Here is a 7936-nt window from a genome sequence, read left to right on the forward strand (position 1 = left end):
CCAGTATGTAGCCACCATGTTGGTAGAGCCCTGTGCTCTGTCGTAGTAATGAACCAACAAACCAGGCAAGAGATACGTTTTAGAACATCATGTTATGCAGACTCGAAGAACTAGAAGAATATGCAAATACACACAAGCATGCGAATAACTTATACGGACTCATCACACCTTCGGTCATGTGACCGGAACTGCGAACAGTGTGAAACCGGAACTGAATATTACATCCCCTTTTTTCCAAAAAATGAGAAAAAAAAAAACAAAGCTACTCTGAGCCTTAAGTTAACATTCGCAACAATAACTGAGGAATGGAGTAAGCCGGTTGCTCAACAACAAAAATAAAAGAAAAAATGATAATCGTTCAGCACAGTTCTACAGGGTTAATCCCTTGACACAGTGTTCCTGTTAACGCGATTAACTAAATTTAACTTAAATGTCCATCCTGGAAGGTGCCTTGACCATCCTTCCACTACGTGCCACATACTGACTTCCTGTATTTGGGGCTGAGGTGACTGGCTGAGCTACTCCTAGGGTTGGACTGGCAGATTGAGCAGCTCCTGGGTTTGGACTGACTGGTTGAGCGGCCGGTGGCACTGGACCTGCACTGTTCCTAGGGTTAGACTGGTTCGGTATGTTAATAGGAAAATTAATTCCAGGAGAGGAACTGCGAACTTGATTGCTCCTAAGGTCAAACTTGACCTGCTTGGGGTGAGCTTGAGGGGCCTGCCGTATTTGGGATCGATTGCGGTGCAGCTCTTTTCCACTTGGCGTGGACACTACGTAAGACCGAGGGAGTCCTCCAGCTTTATCCAGCACTACAGCTGGCTTCCATTCCAGTGTCTTTGGATTTTGAATGGTCACCTGCTGTCCTGGAACCAGGCTGGGTAAAGCATTGGTGTGCTGGTCATGGTAATACTTCTGTTGTGCCTGCCTCTCTTCCAGTCTGCTGATGACATCATCAGCATGGGTGTGGTCACTTTGGATTTTCCTCGGTAGATTGTCCTGCACCTGTCTTCCGAGCAGCAACTCTGCTGGGGATGGCAACTTGTTGTCAATTGGAGTCGCTCGGAGACATAGAAGGACTATGTTTGGGTCTGAGCTAGACCTCTTGGCTTTCTTGAGGGTTCTTTTGACGCTTTTGAATTGGCTCTCAATGAATCCATTAATACGTGGGTAGATGGGAGAACTCGTCACATGACTGAAACCATACTCCTCTGCGAACTGACGGTAGTGTCCTTGGAAGTGGGGCCCATTATCTGATCTCACGATTCGTGGAATTCCTTGCTCGCTGAATATTTGCTTGGTTAAGTCTGCTACACACTTACTAGTGCTGTGGCCCTTGGGAATTTTCCTGACAAACGGGTACTTGGTATAGTAATCAGCAATTAAAAGGAATTCATCATCATCGAGGTAAAATATGTCAGTTCCTACTGTGTGCCATGGTTTTGGTGGCACTTCAGTTTGTATTAGAGGTCCCCTTGCTTGTTTAGGCTGGAGTTCCTGGCATATTGTGCATGGCTTGGTCATCTCTTTGATATTCTTGTTCAGGTTCCTCCAAAACACTGATGTGCGTGCCCTTAGCTTGGTCTTTTCTATGCCTTGGTGGCTGGCATGTAGCTTGGATAGGATATCTCCCTGGAGGGCCTGTGGAACAACAATTCGGTGGCCCTCGAAGATCAAGCTGTCTTCGATGGACAGTTCTTCACGGTAAGTCCAGTAGGGTCGTATCAGTGAGGGCAGTTCCCTTACTGTGGTGGGCCAGCCATCGTACACCACTTCCTTGAGGGCAGAAAGTTCTGGGTCTTTAGCTGTTTCTGCTGAGATCAGGTTTTTCAGCTGGATGACCTCCAGAGGTTTGTGGTCGGATTCTGCGATAAAACCTCGGCCATATAGGTAGGTGTGGAAACGCTCACATCCATAGACTACAGCTACGAGCTCTCGCTCAATGTTAACGTAGCATGACTCCGTGTCCGTTAAGGCTTTGCTGGCAAAGGCGATTGGCTTCTTATCCTGCAATAAGGCAGCTCCAAGACCTGTCGACGAAGCATCAACTTGGAGGGTGACTTCTTTGGTTGGATCATAGTATGCCAATGCAGCTTCCGCATTGATGGCATTCTTGATTGCATTAAAGGCTTGTTGATGGGTGGGGCTCCAGTCAAAAACACTATTCTCCTTAACTAGCTCTCGAAGAGGAGCTGTAAGTGTGCCGAGACCAGAAATGAATGGACCCATGTAGGTTGCTAATCTAAGAAATGTCTGCAATTCCTGTTTATTAGTAGGGGGTGCCATCTGCTTCAGAGCTGACACCTTGTTTGGGTCCGGTGGAACACCCTCTTCACCACAAATGACGCCATAGAATTTAATCTTCGTCTGTTTAATCTTGCATTTGTCCGGGTTGAGCTTCAGACCAGTATTTCTACATCTTGCCAGCATACCGTGAAGGTGATGATCGTGCTCCTGTTCTGACTTTCCGAAAATGACGATGTCATCAGCGATCCCAATGGTGCCCTCGCAACCTTCAAAGGTCTGGTCTATCTTTGCTTGGAATACGTCCTGCGACATCTTGAGACCAAATGGAATGCGCAGAAATCTGTAGCGGCCAAATGGCGAATTGAAAGTGGTTAAATAGCTTGATTCTGGTCTAACACAACGTTCCAATAACCACATTTCGCGTCAACAATGGAGAAGTACTTGGCACCACTTAGCTTTGGGAGAATTTCTTCCAGAGTAGGGATCACGTATTGCTCTCTGGCAATGGCCTTGTTTAGGTCTTTGGGATCTAGACATATTCTCAGTTTACCATTCGGTTTCCTGCGGTACACCAGACTGTTCACCCAGGCCGTCTGCTCGCCTTCTTTTATCTTAGTATTAATCCCTCGGGACTCCATATCGTCCAGCTCTTCTTTTATGTCATCGCGCAAACTCAATGGCACGCATCTTTGAGCATGGACAACCGGGGGTATAGATGGGTCCACAGTGATATGGTACTGACCCTGGAATCTTCCAACACCATCGAAGCAATCAGGGTAACATTTCACTAGGTCATCCTTGTCTTTAATGGGTGTAACCTGTCCACGAGAGCGGTTGGCATTCAACGGTGAACCTTGCTGCACTGAGCAGTTTAGGGGGACAAGGCTGAGTTCCAGGGATGTTGGCAGCCGGATGATAGCTGGTCCATCTGCTTCCGTGACAAAGAAAGTTGCGACTGATTTCCTGCCGTTGAAATCACAATCAATTTGGCACTTCCCATGTTGCATCAGCTTGGCCCCTTCATAAGCAGTGAGCACTGTAGGTGAGTGTTCAAGAACTCCTGGTTTGGGAAAACCTTCTGGGGTGAGATTCTCAGGATACATACGGCGATACAGTCTCAAAGGAAGTATGTTTCCTTGAGCTCCTGTGTCTAACTTGGCCTTGAGCGCAGTTGGCCGACTATTGATGCAGTGTAAGTCAACGTTTACGGTCACAAACACTTCGTTTGGAGGTTGAGCTTGAAGCCCGATAAAATCAACTGTGATGGATTCAAACGTAATTGTTTCAAACTGATCACTCAGTTCTCTTCTATCTCCATCTCTACGTTTTCCACTTGTGGATCTTCGTCTGTTGCGTCGGTCTTTACTCCTGGAGTGATGACGCGACTTAGGGTTTTCTCTGTTCCTTTGCCTGCCACGTGTTCCACCTTGGCTTCTGGAGCGGCAAACCCTTGCCCAGTGATTTTCTTTCTGACAATTTAGGCACACAGCGGGACACTTCTTTCTAGGTTGTAAAGGATGATCGAGTCCGCAGTTAGGGCATTTCTTTGCCTTGTTCTCGCTCTCGCTCTCGACCCCTTTAATTCCATAAATATCTTTGTTGCTTTCGCTATCCAACTCTTCCATTTGTGATTGAGTGGCCTCGTAGGTCCTGGCGATGTCAATAGCCTCGTCGAAAGTAAGCTGCTCCCCTTTTTCTAGTAACCTTTCCTGTACTTTCTTGTATTTGGTTCCAACGATTAGTCGCTCGATCAGGCGCTCGTCCGACTCGTCCTTGTCTCTGAATCGGCACCTCGTGGCTTGATTTCGGCAACGAGTCTGGAAAACGTCGACAAATTCATCATTCTTCTGTCTGAGCTGTTGAAGCTGGTATCTGGCTAACCTGTGGTTCACTTTCGGCGCTACGTGTTTCTCAAATCGCTCCCATATTTTCGCTGGACTCGTGCTGTCTTCGGCTTCTTCCCAGGTCCAACTATTGTATGTTCCTAATCCTTGTCTTCCAATCCATAATAAAATGAACGTGGCTTGTTCCTTTACTGCAGGGGAGGGTTTGCCATTCATCCATTTGATGGATAAGTTGCAGTACTCTTCGACCCATCCTTGACCAACTAGTGACGGGACTTGAGGGCAGCTCTGTAAACTTCTCCAAATAGCTGCTTGCAATTGGTAATTTGCTCTCAAGGAGTACATCCTTAAACAACAGAAACAATCTGCACAGGGAGGTAGCTGGTTCGAGTCAACTTTGCCTTGTTTGGCACAGAATATCCTATACTACAACAAAGTTCAATGGCGTTACAGACTAAATAACCATGCGATAATTAAAGAAAAGCCTTAGACGTAATAACTACAGCTCTGTATGTGCTGCATGGAGAAACACTCTGGTACCTGCTTCCTCGTGCGTCGACCTTGCTGTTACTCCGATGGTCGATTGAGGATTGAGGAGAGTTCATAGCAGTAATCTTCGGTCGTTACGAAGATTTTCTTTCCAGCGAACCTCTCTCTGTGCCTCTCATTTTGTCACTTTTCTGAAATAAATTTGCTCAGGAGCGATTTATTCTTGGAATTGGACAAGAATGTCCGCCATTGATGTATCTTGTAGTCTGCCTTTAAGTTTCTGACTTTAGGACCGCTTTCTGAGCCTCTCTTCTCTCTCTTGTGGTTCTTGGTCGAATTATTTCTGTAAACGTCGAAGACCACGTCAATACGCTGGCTGTCTGTTCCTTCATGCAAAATCATGGACATCATAATGTCAGCCAATTCAGCAAATGTTTTCTGGTCGCCTCCTATCTTTTGGACCATTACTATTCCGTCAAAAATTCGCCCGCACGGCTGAGGAATCATATCTGCTGCTGTCATATTCTTCTGGCTGGCTCCTTGGCAAGTAATGATTTGTTGGTTCTCCTAAGCAATCCGTCAGCCGTGTCAAGGGCCGAAGGGCGAGGTCCGAGAGGGTGGTTCAGTACATCATTCATCTTCACCGTTCTGTTCTCAGCAGTAATGATCATTTGAGCAAACTGCGCACGATCCACTTTGACGATTACTTCCTTGCTCGATCCCATTTGTCCTTTCATCTTCTGTTTAAACTTTGAGGTTTGTAATTTTGTCGCAGAATTTCACCTTACGTAGGTCAGACGCAAGCCTGTCATGACAAAATGTCTTATAAACCGTCTCTCCGAAAGCCTCTGCCGGAAGCATGCAGATCATTCTCTATCTCAGGAGTTGCGACGTTGCCGGTAGATAGACAACTAGGTCTTGCCTTTCTCCCTTAATAGGATTGATCCCGCTTCCTTCGAGCATCGACATCATCAATTTCATGTCTTCTTCGTGTCGTGCGATCACCAGCGTTATCTGGAGGTACAGGCGAGATTACTGGAGGATCAATGTTTCTTTTCTTTGTCCTAGCTTGCTTAGTTCCAGGGGGCAGAAGTAGGTTCCGGGACCAAAATGCCTGGCTTAAACAGCAATAACATTTACTCGATGAGATGTTCCTGCGCCATAGAGCGTCTCCTCTATTCTATCAATATTATCCCACGCAAGCGTTGCCTGAATATTTTTCGGCAAAGGAACATCATTATCAGGCGTCAAGGCCATTTTTTGTAGGCTAAGTGCTGTGTTTTATTTCCTCAATTTGCGTATAGGCAATCCCATGCCTACATCGGCTTAACATCTGTATAAGTTCAACATTGCGGTTTCCAAAGTTTTTACTGCGTATGGTAATAGCATTTGCTTGGGCCGGAAGGTTTTCCTCCAGTTATCCCGTATATAATGTTTCGCCCAAAAGAGTTGCCAACAAGGCACCGGTAGCTATCACAGGACGAAATATCAAGAATCCGTAAACGGAAACGCGGTAGAAATATGTGAAACCGTTGCGGAAACGCGACGGTTAACACGCGTTTCCGCCGGCGGTTTGGTGACGTTTACTCGTGTTTCCGTTGCTGCGGTCACAGCGGAACCGTACCACTTTTTTACATGTTTCCGTCAGGTTTCAGTTGAAGGAAATAAGTGTTTCCGCAAGCGTAACTTCATGTTAACATGTGCGGAAACACAGGGTAACGTTCAGGAAATGTTAATTTTTTTATATTTCCGTCGACGTAATCAGACTTAAACGTTCACGGAAACACAAGGTTACGTTCCGGAAACACGTTTTTTTCTCTTGTTTCCGTTGACGTAATCAGACCAAATGTCGACAGAAATACTAGGTTTACTTTCCGGAAACAGGTTTTTTTTTTCTTGTTTCTGCTGACGTATTTAGACCCAGAGGGGACGGAAACACCTTTTTGTTTCTTGATTTTTCAATAAATCGGGTTCTTTCAGCGTTTGTTATTCTTAATCTTTCTTTGTCATTACAGGACAGGTAAATATGTTGTGATTGTGGTATTTTATATAACCCATATCATATAGTTCTTCTTGCGTTTCTCTCCTGTTTTTGTACAAGATCATGCAAGCTGTCCACTGCCGACCTGCCTTGCAAATGGCCTTAAATGACCGATATGTACCGCCTTCGTGACTGCACTAATGGGGGCCTTAAGTAATGACGACGGCGACGCCAGAGACGACGTCCAGTAAAAAGTAGTTTTATATTTTACCTTCGAATTTCGCAGCAGTATAGATTTGTTCGGTGCGCCTATCTGTCCCAGAACTTACTCAAGCTAATGTGTAATGCCAGTGTTGAATTCCAAATTAAAATACAAAAAATTAGCCTCTGTCGTTCGCGTACTCCAAAATACACAGAACCCAGTCATTTCACGTTGTTATTTTGAAGAGGACGGCAAAGAAATGTACAAAGATTTATAACGCACTTGCACAGCCATTGTTCTGGTCATTGAACCTTTTTGTTTGATAACGTTCTCGTTGCCGTTGCCGTCGTGGTTTTCTTAAACTCCCTAATAGAGCTGAGGAGGAGGAGATTCTTGATGAACAATGCTCTGATGACGAGGAGGATCAGGAAAATTAAGGCATTTTAAATATCAATAGAAATAATCCGTTAAGCTAGATTAAGAAGATAGTGTTGAGGAAATTGTGAAACCATTACTTCTCCTCGTGAATTTTGCTTTCTTTTTATGGCAATATTTCTCAATTTCTTATAAATTTTTGGGACTCTCCAACATAAGGGAGCTTTTCAAAAGTTTTTTTTAATTGCATAATGAGTGCTTTGAATCAAAAGGGAAAATGCTTTCAATTTTCAATCACTTTTGCCACATTCTGCTTTAGAATAATAGTGTTTTAACAACGAAGATGGTGGATCCAAGATGGCGGATCCAAGATGGCCGACAGTTATCAATTGAGAAATACTGCCTTAGGCAGCAATTGCATCTCACCAAATCATTAGTTGTGAATCACTTATTTTCTCCTGCTTTCGTTTGGTGAAAATTCTGCGAGATCAACGCATTAAAAAATACTTAAAAGTTCTTTTGTTGAAATGTAAATATTTTTCAGCGTCGCCATGGAAACAAAATCCTTAAGCTCATGTAAGTTTTAACTAAGTGGTTTAAAAACTCATCTGACAGAAATTTCCATCATTGCACATTTAAAGTACCCGTTACGTATGGTTATTGAGCAGGGAAATACTACTTCTAAGCAATCATTGCTTGTATCCTAATGATTCTGTAGAAATGGGTGACGTCACTTTGCCACGTGATAAATTCTATTAAGCTACTCATTTAGCATTGCTATCATACATAATATGAAAC

This window comes from Orbicella franksi, chromosome 13, assembly GCF_964199315.1.
Source record: "Orbicella franksi chromosome 13, jaOrbFran1.1, whole genome shotgun sequence".
Classification (NCBI taxonomy): domain Eukaryota; kingdom Metazoa; phylum Cnidaria; class Anthozoa; order Scleractinia; family Merulinidae; genus Orbicella; species Orbicella franksi.